General features: G+C 40.7%; 1 protein-coding gene and 1 long non-coding RNA gene across 25 annotated transcripts in view; one reads left to right on the plus strand and one right to left on the minus strand.

Moving 5' to 3' along the window:
- Positions 1 to 12,699, minus strand: part of LOC138182723 (nucleolysin TIAR) — a 585,490-nt gene that overhangs the window by 562,985 nt on the left and 9,806 nt on the right. The window lies entirely within an intron of this gene.
- The window catches only part of LOC138182727 (uncharacterized), a 482,518-nt gene that overhangs the window by 341,009 nt on the left and 128,810 nt on the right, over positions 1 to 12,699 (plus strand). The window contains exon 4 of one of the 18 annotated variants that reach the window (XR_011173872.1): positions 5,445 to 9,692. The exons of 16 other annotated variants lie outside the window; for them this stretch is intronic. This is a non-coding gene — a long non-coding RNA (uncharacterized LOC138182727). Of the gene's footprint in view, positions 1 to 1,481; positions 3,693 to 5,444; positions 9,693 to 12,699 lie in introns of those variants that run through there. One more of the 18 variants, XR_011173873.1, reaches the window with a different exon arrangement.

Raw genomic sequence — 12,699 nt, forward strand, 5'->3', positions numbered from 1 at the left:
TGGCAATTTCTCGAGAAGCCCTCTATCTTGTCTGACGTCTTCCATCGATTCTCTTCAGCTACCCTTGCATCCTATTTATCACGATGCAACGGGCCAACGTTTCCCATCTATTATCCGTGGATGATAGAACGGATAAATTCTCGATCAAACTTGTAGAAATTGGCAACACTGGAACGCGATATAAAACGCACAACGGATACTTAAACTACTTTCACGCTTGATTAATGACCAGTTCTTTGAATGGGAACAACAAGGGGATGTAACGTAGAGACTTTGATTTTTTTCATGATTTGATCCGTGTTTGAGTTCAATTTACGTTTTGTTGAATTGATTTCGTAGATGTACTGTTCATATAATTTTAATCGATTCTCGATTCTTTCTTACATAAAATTGTTGAATTATACGAGCAACGTAAAAGGTATACAAAGAAAAAGGAATATTTTTGTATAGAATTACTTTATACGAAGGTGTATATATACATGTATATACTTGAGAACGATCAGATGTTATACTTTTTAATGGAATATAATAGTTATGTTATACCAAAACGTAATTCTAATATGCCGAATGGGAAATAACAATTTATATTTATCACTTCCACATTATTAACATTTTTTGCTATTATAAATATTTTTATAAATACGGAATTATAATGCTTTATATACTGGCATTCACTATATCGAAATTGAAATGAACCGATACTACTTAACAACACTTCAATGGAATTTCAGTAACGCGCCAAACATATCATGCCCTGTTAATGAACGAGCAACGTTTCAATTATAAATACGAAAGATATGTTGCCATTTAAAGTACAAAAAGATTCCGTTGTCCGCAATAAACAAACGAATCCTTTGGTAAAACACACGATCGGTACGTACGGCGGCATCGTAGAAGTGGCGAAAAATATAAAACGACGCGGTGGAGAGCGGCATCGTGTTTTCGGGCAATTAAACATTTCCATTTTCAATTTCTCGTTGGCGCAGAGCGTCGGGGCGCGGTCGGCGGTCAGCCTGTGGCTGACGATCGTTGATTCGTTTATCGCCGATCTCTCTGTTCTTCCAACCTGATATCCCACCCCCTCTCCTTCTCGCTCTACCTCACCCCTACCTCTGTTCGTGTCGCTCTCTTTCCCGCGTTTCCCGCCCTCTCACCCAGCCCTCTTTCTGTTCGGTCTCTTTGTTGCTTCAATTTTTTTCGTGGTTTTCCATTTCGAGCAGCCTCGCTTCACCCCGGTTCATCGACAATCCCGCCATTCGAATCACCCTCGAGAATCGAACGGATACCAAGCAATTATTTAACGCTGCGTACTGTGGCTTCGGTTTGTCTCGTTGAAATACGCCAGAATCCCGCCTATCGGACCGCCTCTTGTACGAGGTGACAGTTTCATCGATTATCCTATTATCATTGAACGCTGAAAGCCAACTGTGCACTGACGAAATAAATTCGGATCTCGGCTAACTATTATCTGGTTATTGCAGGTTACCTGCTGAAACGGCGCCTGAAAAAGTGTGATTTCGAATAGGTCGCCAACGATCCTGCCACCCAGCGAAGCTCTGTCAGGGCCAGTGAACTTCACGCGTAAACACGCATTCCTCCTATGTTCTTGTATATACGCGGTGTTCGCCCGCGCTTCTTCCTCTGCTAAGCGAATTATGTTCCATCCCGTGGCATAAAATTCCACCTAACGGCAGCCATTAATTGGTTTACATACAAAAAATTTTGCAAGACCCAGCTTCCACTTCCCCGAGTAACTCCATATTGAGCGTGGACGTATCCAATTAAATGAAACTTGCCTGGCAGCTTGTTCGTTATAATTAATAATTAAAGTGACGAAGGTAAACAATTACAGATGATACGCGTACACGACCGGCAATTAATTAGAAGCTGCCGCGTGAATACCTATTACAACGTGTGATTATCTTAAAGCTCGGAATACAAATCAGTTTCCAATTACGGCCGTTCGACGGAATTCCCATGGCATTCGTTCGTCACGCAGCCAGCTGCTGCTCCGACTGTTACCACGATTCAATGGCGAGCGACTCGATGAATTTTTTAATGAACGCATCCCGAAGTCTCTTCAGAGGTTCATGATTTATTTGAGTTTACCGTTTGCACGGGTAGTTTAGCGTCGTGCAATGAGCTATTTGAACCAGGCCAGCTACTAGCAGAGCGCAGCCGGTATTGTGTTAAGACCATCTTGGGAGCAAGCAGGTGCTTGTCCACAGTCTCTGTCCCACAGGAGATATCAGGTCTCGCAAACTAGGAAATATATCTCGTAGACAAAGGTTAGCCGTGTCGTGGAAAACTCGTAAACACTTGAATTGTGTCGAAGAAAATACGATCGTTTTGATTACTCGTGCGCGATGACTGAAACGCTCGATAATTCTTTATTTCCGGCGCTATTCCAGCCTAACACATTTCTGAACGTTTCATGCAGTTTGCGTGCAACCGTCACCTACGCGGAACTGTCACGAATGATTAAAATACTTCTGGGTGCGTTTCTTTATCGTCAACGTTTTTTTTTTTCCTTTTTTCTTCTCCTTTACCTTCCTAGTTTGCCCGTTCTTTTTTCTTTCATTCGCGTGCGTGTGAATTAATTAACGCCAAGAGAATTCGCGAGTTGCACAGATTAAGTTTGATCGAAGGAACTCATATGTTAGTTTATCGCGGTTCTGGAATATTTATGAAGGGATTGTGCAGAGTAATATTTGCTAAGCGATGTAGAAACATAATTCTGCCAACTTCGGGCGAACGTGTCCTAATTAAACGCCCGGGAGAAGTTTTAAATATTTTCAAACATACGCAATCCCTGTTCGACTTATACTGTCCTGTATTTGATGACATCGTGTAATTTAAGCTCTAAATGGTACAGATGACGAAGGCCAATGAGATTATACGACGTCTCTCTCTCTCTCTCTCTCTCTCTCTCTCTTTCTCTCTTATTGTCTCTCTTGTGTTGTTGAAAGGTTTCAATCAAAGTAAAGTTATCAGTAACCCTTGGAAAATTTTACAGTCACACAGATTCAATTTACTTACATATCTTGTCATACAAACACGTCATGCAAAATATGTCAAGGGGTCAATCGTTTGCATTCGATGTTCCTTTCGATCGAATTGTATTGAGATGACTTTTTATGCAAACATATAAAACGTTAATTTTCTGACTATTTATTCCCGCAATAAAAAATTTCAGGCACATAATAAGTGGTTTGATCTAATTCGATCAAGCGAAGATGAAACGGATATCCGCTAAACGCTCCTCGTTTCATAGTTCGTATATCCCTGCTCGTGTTTACAATAATAACGTGTCTCTGGTTCCAGCCAAATATTCCATATACATATAAGCAACAATCGAAAGCAATTACAGCAGCCCGGACATCGTCGTTGTTATGCGAGATGTTCGTCGTACTCCATTACATTGATTAGTAACGAGAGCCACGTAACCTTCTTGATTACCAGTGATCATTGATCTACCAATTTCGATGTAACCGATATGTCAAGAATTTCGTATCCAATCAACGTATAGGATCAAGGATGTAATTCTCTTTCGATCGTGTATGTACTACCGTATACCATACTAATACTGTAGTCATATAAATCAGAAATAGTAGATGCATTTATTTACTAGATATTATTTAACAAACGTTTAACAATATTTGACGTTTTAGTTATTTTTCCTTAAATCCTTTTTTCCTGAGAGGCAGTTAAAAATCAGTTCAAATAAAATATATCGTTTAACATATACCCTTTACTTGTAAGTTCAAACGTTTTTATCTCTCGCAATTAATGCTTTCTATGCGTGACATCCTTTATCCAACGTTCAGTTTCTCTCATTTCTCTCTTCCATCCCGTTTCTCGTTTCATCAATCAATTTCCACCGCGACAACGATTCATCGAGAGAAGAAAGGATGAGTTACAACGGCGACTCTGTGTCCGCAGTTATTTCAAACTTCAATGTCTTTCCTCGTTCGTTCTTAAATAATTCAGCTTGTGCATGTGTCAATTTTCATAAAGACAAATGTATATTATAAACGTACTGTAATACGCGCGATAGATTTTGAACAAGGTAATTCGCGCATTGTCATTCTGACATTCTACACGCAAGCAATCCGAACTCAGATAATCCAAGTTACGGTACAGGTGAATATTTTATTCGCGCCAAACGGACCGCGAAGAGAATGTTCACATTGAAAACAGACTAAGGAGAGGAAGGTGAAAGACGGATAATCGCGAAAGAAGCGGCAAAACGTAGAGAGCACTGGAATCTCTGGACGTTAAACCGGCATCGCGTTGCCCGCGGGATTAAAATCTTCAGTAAAGAAATACATACAGCTACTGCGAAAGCTCTCATTTGCAATCTACTAGCCGTGTCTTCGGTGTCTCACTGTGGTCGTTTTTCCTCGTAAAGCAACAGAGGGAAAATGGGAAAACAGAATCACGTGACGCTCAACATTTGTGAATGTTCGTAACGTTCAGTGATCGATGTAAAGATTTACAGGTGTAAATATTAAATTCTCATATACTTTCTAATCAAATTTATTTATTAAAACTATCTATAACTTTCTGAAGTCAACTGTATGTATCACTCTAAACAAAACTTCAACAGTGTCATTAGAAAAAAGAAGATTACTTATTCTAATGGAACGTTAGACATCCTTAATGAATTATTAATATTTTTTGAAAGAGAATATAATAATTAAAATTAGTTAGAATCAATAACCATCCTCCAATAATTCTACGTCTCGTTAATTCTTCATCGGTAAATCCTCTATTCCAATAATCTTCCATTTTAATACGTGTACTCATTAAGCTTTCAGTCTACACAATCATCTCTATATATAACTATCATTAAAGACGAAAATAACACGGTAACGAACGCCTAACGAGGATACCACTACGAAACACAAACAGCAAATTAAACTCCATATTACGGAGATAACGGAAAATTTGCAGCTAGACCTAAATCGGCGAGCTATTAATGGCTCGCGATAGCCGAATTTGATGACCTGGCAATAATACGGTTAATTATTGACCGATAACTACGATAAACTTTGATAGCCATCGTGATTATAGCGCGCTCGTAGAAATTCGCTCACCCGTTTAATAAAACCCATAACCGTGCTCGTCTCTAGTCGCGGTGCATCTTCTCGATTCGTCTCGATCAAGGAGAGAAAAGAACTAAATAACGATCTCGTCGATAAACGACGTGTCTAAAGATCAAAGAGGAAGGCAGCAGCCGAGGGAGGCAAGCGTCATGATTCAAAATCCAGAAAAGCGATCGACACGCACGAGTACCTGCTGCACGATCCTTATTTTCCTTCTTGCTGTATCCCCGTATTTTCTCTTGTCCGTTCACGTCTCACCTGAGATCCAGCTGCCCGTGAAACGGGGTTTCAGAGCACAGGCAACGCCTTTGAACGAGGGCCTGCATGTTGTTGCAGAGAGATCGTGCATCGTTCGACGAAGAGAAGGTGGAGGTAGAGAAGGTGAAGGAGGAGGAGGAAGAGAAGGTCGAAGAGGAGGGTCGGAGGTTAGCAAGGTATAGGAGGAGGTTGAGAAGGTGATGGCGAAGAAGGTAGAAATGGAGGTGGCGGTGGTGGAGGGTTGAACGGTTAGAGGGTGGGGGGTTAACGACCCCGATAGTCGCGATAGGACGTGCGTGAGCCCTCGCACGACTGATTACGAGTGAGCGACCCTTTGACGATCACGATCGACCAACTTGATGCACGAGAAAGAGAGACCGATGGATACCAGCGGCTGGATAGAAGGAGAGAAGAGACACCGCTGCACATGTGATCGATCCGAGCGTGAGCGTCGAAGAGAGCATCGCCTTAGGGGCTCTCCAGAGTGAAGGGGTTAGTTACACTGATGCGGTGTACGCGGCTACTATCGTGTATCAGCGTAGATAAATCACCGGATGTACTTCGAGGCGCACACGTTGGGGAAGACGTCGCATTAACGTTTTTGCCGCGACGCGACCAACAGTTCCATCGGACGCGGTTCGATCGCGGCCATCAACGTTCGGTGCACGCGGGATTTTCAGATCGGGTCGCCGGATTATGCCGGGGTCCCGTTTTCCAAAACGGAAAACTTGTTCGCGCGAAACAACGTTACAGTAGCCTAGAAATAAACGTTATTCATTCTGTTCTAGATACCGACGTGATTTTTGTTTTACTATGGTCATTGTTTGGCGTCTATTTAATATTCGTCGTTGAGGCGATCGTTTAAATATATTTTGGAATTATATTGGTTACGGGGGACGTGTTTCATTATTTTCTGCATTTCTTTATAGAGGCGATAGAGTAAAAAAGTTATATAATTAACAGATCTGACAAATCTAGTTCTTATAACATTTTTCATTTCTTATAATACATACACTTTTTAAGGAGATGAAATTTGTAATTAATTCTTGCAACTATTTCAATTATTCATGTTCCCATAGAAGTTTGCTTATATACGGCGTAAGTGTAATTGCATCATTGAAAAGGTAAAGTTGGGTAAAACTCATCGTATTCTTCACCAAAGGTTCTTTTTCATATACCCTAATGACTGAGCAGATTAATTTAATGATGCGCTGTTATATGATTTATCTTGTTATGATTTATCTTATTATCCTTGTTATCCTATATTATCAGTTCAATCCTATTAATTGTAGAGACGATAATATGTTTGGAATATATGCAATAAGTGTATACTGAAAATACACTTTATTTAATTATTTTCATTTATAATTTAATTGATTGCTCGATGAAGTAATTACGATTACTTAAAAAAATTTTTCCATAACAAATCTTACTATTTAAAAGGATGCTACGGTAAATAGTAATTCAATTATTTTATTTTGAAGATATAATAATTACCATATTGATTGAACTTTTAATTATTGGTAGATCAACCCTTCCAACACCTTTAGTATTCTTAATAGACGGAAATTCGCGAAGATACGAGCAATATTCATGACAGTATACTAGAGACTGTTCCCTTTTTGTTAAAATTCCGAAGCATTATTCTGTATAATACGTGTATTTCAACCATGTCATTATAAAGGTATATAAATGCAAAAGCAAATGCAACGGAAACACAGTTATTTTAAATACACGCTATATTAAACTTTAATAGAATTCCCGATAAATAAATTTCAGCGTGTAATTCAACGACCAGGCAACCGTACTTTCATTCAGCTATAAATTGGAAAAAAAGAAAAAACACAGCACACCTTGGCTTTATTTCAATTACTGTTTCATTTCCAGTCGATCATGAGCCTATTCAACTGTCCCTTGCATACAACATTTTTTCGCCGAAGATAAAAATCTCTTTCAAAGCGATGGAATACGCAGTTATATATTATAACTATGCAACGAAGAAAACGTATAACACCGATATTAAGCGATAAAAAAGGAAAAGAGGTAGCAGCGGTGGGCGATTTAATCCCGGCTCGGTTCTTGGAATTCCAAAATCCCGTGGCGTACGTAAGTGGAACAGGAAACGGTATAGTCCGCGGTAACCGGACCTAATCAGGATACACAGAATCGTTCGTGAAGTTATGCGAGATATAGTCATTTGTGGACCCTTGAATTCGTATTTATGTTTGTAGCCGCCGTTTGGCAGTGGCGGTGGCAGCGGCGGTGGCGAGAGTCTCGTGGAATTGAAATGCAAATAGTGGGATTCGGGATGCAAATTCCGGTTGCACGGGGTAACGCCAGCCAGCCATCCTGAACGAATGAGCGAACGAACGAACGAAACACGGCCCAGGCCAGGCACGGATCAGTTCAGAACGGAACCAAAAGGAATGGAACTGAGTGGACTGCGGATAAAATGAGAGAGCCGGTTGGGCGGAGGGGAGAAGAAGGCAGAGGAAGAAGAGGGTGAACGATGAGTGGGGCTGAGAAAGAAAGACAAAAAATTGATTGCAATTCGGCGCCACTCTCGGCTTGCTCGAGATAAAAGTAATGCGTTTCGTGCATAACGAGTCCCTCCGCCTCTACCCAACCCTCTTATCCTCGCGTGTTGCCCGCGTACTCTCCCTTCTAACCGCCAACCCCGTGCACCCCCTGCTTTATGCCGCCTTATTTCGTACTGCCACTTTGTTTTCAACTTTCCTAGCTGCTTTATGCGCTGCGATGTCGATGAGAAACTTCGATCCTTGCGATGCCTCGTTGGACAACGAGGCTGAACGAGCTAACGAATTCATCGATGTACCAGAAGAAAGTAAAAGTTACGTGAGATACGTTAATGTTACGTGACTGTCCTTTACTTTTCTTTTGTACCTATATTGCGAAATATCGTTGAGTATTGAAGGTTATTTTACAAATCTGGCCTTTAATACTTTTATTCGAGAAACAAAACAAGCGTTCGGGACTAATATCCGTAAAAAATGTATATAGCTGTGGAGCCTATAATGAAAGTGTGTTTAGTGACCCTCTGTCAGTACGAATCAGGTAATGTTTTATAATCGAGTGTAAGAAGTTGGATTTTGAAATCTCATCTTGTCCTAGACTTTGCTTCGTGCAATTCCACTTCTATCGAGGATAAAGGATCACTTTTTCTCCATCAAACTGTATCTTGATTTTCATATCTTATAATACAGAAACTGCGATAACAAAAGCACTATAGAACTCTAACACTATACAAGACACTACTGAATGAGATACGAAACAATTGAACCTGAACGTAAGAAGTTCCAATGGAGTCGCATTATCCTGAAATTCATTCGAAATCTCAAGGCCAATATGCTTCCCTTTACAAAATGTCTATACTACGACAGTGTCTACTACTACTGAAGATGCGAATTTGGACGATGAAGACAGAAAGGTCATTTCAAGAGTAACAGATGAAACGCGCGTTTTTTGAATTAGGTAATGACATTATCCATAACGTTTAGCAATCCTTCATCCTCTTCTCTCTCTTGTCGCTTGTACCGGATAGGATCGATACTTCGTAATTATATTAAGCAGAATGTCGGCGGCAGTGACTGGCCCGCAGCACGGCTTATTTCGAGGTAGAAGTATCATTGCATGGCGATGGACGACAATCGGACGGTTAACAGGAAGTAATTGGACACTCGTAGTTACCAGCCAGCGAAGCACATCTGTAATTCGCTGAATGAGTAGAGGTCGGTTGTCAGTATTAGCCAGATTCTGTTTTGCATACCTACCAACTTGCATACGTCGTGCTCATCAATTTTCTGTCACGTTTCCACTTATAATGTTGATTCGATTAACAATTACGCAAGTAGCTATTGGAACTTATCCGTGTCGTTGCGCCGCTCTTGAATGTGTAACCACATCGAGATTATCCTATGTTGTTCGTTTTATGACGCTAATTATCAGCGATATTTCTCAGCCGTATTAAATTTTGATGCGTGCTTACGATACATTATTAATGTTATAACGGGAGTTTTAAAATACGAGCTGTATCTACATGAGTTAGTTCAACGTTATATACCGTGCTGAATGATTACAATTAGAGCTACGTAATAATACGCGAATGAATATAATCCATAGGACAAGATTATCTAGACCATATACTTTTCCTTTATTCTAGATATTTATACTATTTTGATCATAATAGCATCATCTGTTTCATTCAACTCCCTCGATGCTAGTCCACTTTGGTATTCTATGACCTTTCACATTTCTCTTGAATTGTCGTACTTACGAAAGGTTCGTAGCTGTATTTGCACTTTTCAAGAAGTTAATAGACAATTGTATATTTCGTATAGAATTCTAATTATGTGTCGTAATTTCAATCACATGTTAAATGAACGAGAACGAAACGAAGAAAATCGTATGTTTTGAACCTGGTCGCTAGCGAGCTTTTAGCTAAGCTGAAATATGTGAAATTCTATTGTTAAAAGAAGGACATACACTGCAAAGACGCAGCAAATTTTCATGTACGCAACTTATTTATACCTCCGCGACAAATTTTCTAAAATTACCCACTGAATGAGCCGTGCAAAAATATTGCTTCGACGGAATTTGCATTGACAGAGTACATCCAACGGTTTTTAGTTCTATCGATTTGCCGCTTAACAAGGGCAACCGCGTTGGACCAGTATGTTCTACGATGGTGAGGCTCGATGGACGGAAAGGGCAGAGGGTGTCAGACTGAGCATGCTGGTAGCCCGGCCCAGCGAGTACCATCGATTACGCTGAAATTAACATTTAAAAGCGGAAAATTTGCAAGTGCCAGGAAGGCCGACGCTGTGTTAACCGTGGACTGTACGGAGCCACCGTACATAATGCAACCTGCACACACGCGCGTTCTCGTTACCAGACGCGTTCAACCCGCGAATAAGGGGGAGAAAGAGAGGGATAGAGGGGGAAAAGCGAAACCAGATAGGTGAAATAGAGAAAGAGGAAAAGGGAGGGGGAGAGGACACGCGAAAAAAGAAAGAACACAACGGAGAACAAGCGGACCGAATGGCGCGGGAATAACGTTAAGGAGAAAGAAAGAGAAAAAAAGCAGAGAGATGAAGAAAGAGAGAAGGCCACCCTCGCTGCTAAATGTAAATGTCCGGCATTTGTTACTTCGCCTGTATGACCCGCTGTTTGTTTGTATCTGCGGTACGAGTGCAGCACGGCGGAGGTGGAGACGAAGCAGGAAGAGGTGGAGGAGGAAATGATGGAGGTGGAGGACGAGCAGACACTAACAACAGCAGCGGCATGTAGCTGTGTTCGGAGTGTCCTTTTTTTGTTCTCGCTTTTGCTATCTACTTTTTTATTTCTGTCCTGCCCCCTACCCCTGCCCAGTGCCGTTCTCCGTAAGCCACCACTTCGGTACGCTCATTTGTAAAATTTTATGATGGTCCCTGCTGCGTTGTATCCATTACGGGGGGGGGGGGGCTAGCTACCGGTTTCTTTTTTAGGAATTTCATTTTAATTACTGACCCATCCGAGAATGTGTATGTGTGCGCGCGCGCTCCAAGACTAAACGTCGTATCAGATCGATCTGACGAGACCAGATATCCGTGGACCATCGAAATCCCGCGGAATTGTATCGTGTCCCTTGCGGGCTTCCCTTTCGGCGCGTAATTCTATGTGATCGCCAGTTGTTAACGGATACAACCGGAGACCTGTGGACGATAAACGGTCGCGGAGGACGAGAGTCGGAAGCACCGGGATAGAAGGGATATTAAAAGGGCAAAGGGCTGAAAAATTTGCTCGTCGATCAAAGGGTTTAACGAGCTACACCAAGGAGAGACGATTAGTCACGCAGTCGCGCGTACTACTCGACCCGTTCGAAAGGAGAACGTTGGTACATAGCTCGACTGATTATTTTCTAAACTGCTATCAGTTGGAACCGCTACAGCCGGAACTTCGAAAGTTGAGTAATATGTAGAGTTCGTGGCAGGCGATAATACACTTCTCGGCAATGCCCGAGTATCATATTTCCAGTTAGTAACAACTTTCCACGTTTGCTTCAGAATCCTTCGCGATTTCGCTACGTACGCCTCCGCCGTGTGCAAGGCTGGAATTACTAGGGAATATATATATATATATGTATATTTTTCCGGCCGGCCTACCCCGCGGCACGCCCAGAATATTTAATGTAATTCAGGTTCTTATATTCCGTTTATTTGAGCCGATAATTAAATTAAATATTCTATCACTGCTTTCGGGAAATTATTCCTGAATATGTATTTATCGTGTCTTACTTGCGTCACGAAGCCCTTTTCATAAATGACTATCATGAAAATTAAAAATAAAAAGAAAAATATATCGTATAATTTTATACGTAGGAATTTAATACTATGCACTTGATTAACTTACTATCATATGACTCCTGCAGAGTAATATGCAGTTACTCGGGATTAAGGCAAACCCACACAGTATCCTTACTTTCTTAAATATATCGGCTATTTTTATTATTATGTCATCATAGCAGTCAAAAACAATATTGATATTCAGATGAGTTTGTATATGAAAATTATAGAAATAGCATCATTGTTCACCTGCATTTCACATATTATTTGAATTGCAAACGGTGTTGTGATTTAGTAGAGACTCTATAATTGTTCGCTAGGATCTGCCCGTTAATTGTTCATGGTTTATCCCCACTACTGGAGGTGTTTCCCCTTGAACCAGTTAAGCGAGTAATGTGACACGGTAGTGGCTTCCCCTGGAAAGATCTGTATCGCCTTCGTATCGGTGAGACAATACTAACGCAACGGCGAAACTTTTTTATTCCCAATTTTTTGTTGATAAAAATCTCATTAGCATACTGGTAAGATTTTTCTGGTTAAAATGAAACCAAACACGATATTGTTATAAAACTTGATTACGTTGATTGAGCTTGTGAGTTTTTCTTCTTCGCTTGCTGCTTTTTTTCTACGTTCGCTCCTGTCGGCAATGTAAAAAACTTGGAGAATCTGTCCGCTAAAAGCTTCACAGCTGCACTGAATTTCATCAATTATCCAACGCTAAAGTGAATTAATAAACCGATTATTCTCGAATGGGGTAGTTTGCCGTACGTTTATTGTTCAGCATGCTGCTTCGTCTTGATCAATTAACAGAGTCAGTTACAAATGTAAACCGATTTGAAGAATGACACGTGAAAATTTAACTTGCACGTGGCTAGAATTGTAATGAAGTGTTCAGAGTAGCCAGGACTTGATCAATCTTTATTTAGTTAAAAGAAGATTAAGATAGGTACGACGGAAGATCGTTAATGGAAAATAATTGGACATTGCCATTT

This window comes from Bombus flavifrons, chromosome 8, assembly GCF_040668555.2.
Source record: "Bombus flavifrons isolate JBK064 chromosome 8, iyBomFlav1_principal, whole genome shotgun sequence".
In the NCBI taxonomy this organism is placed as follows: Eukaryota; Metazoa; Arthropoda; class Insecta; order Hymenoptera; family Apidae; genus Bombus; species Bombus flavifrons.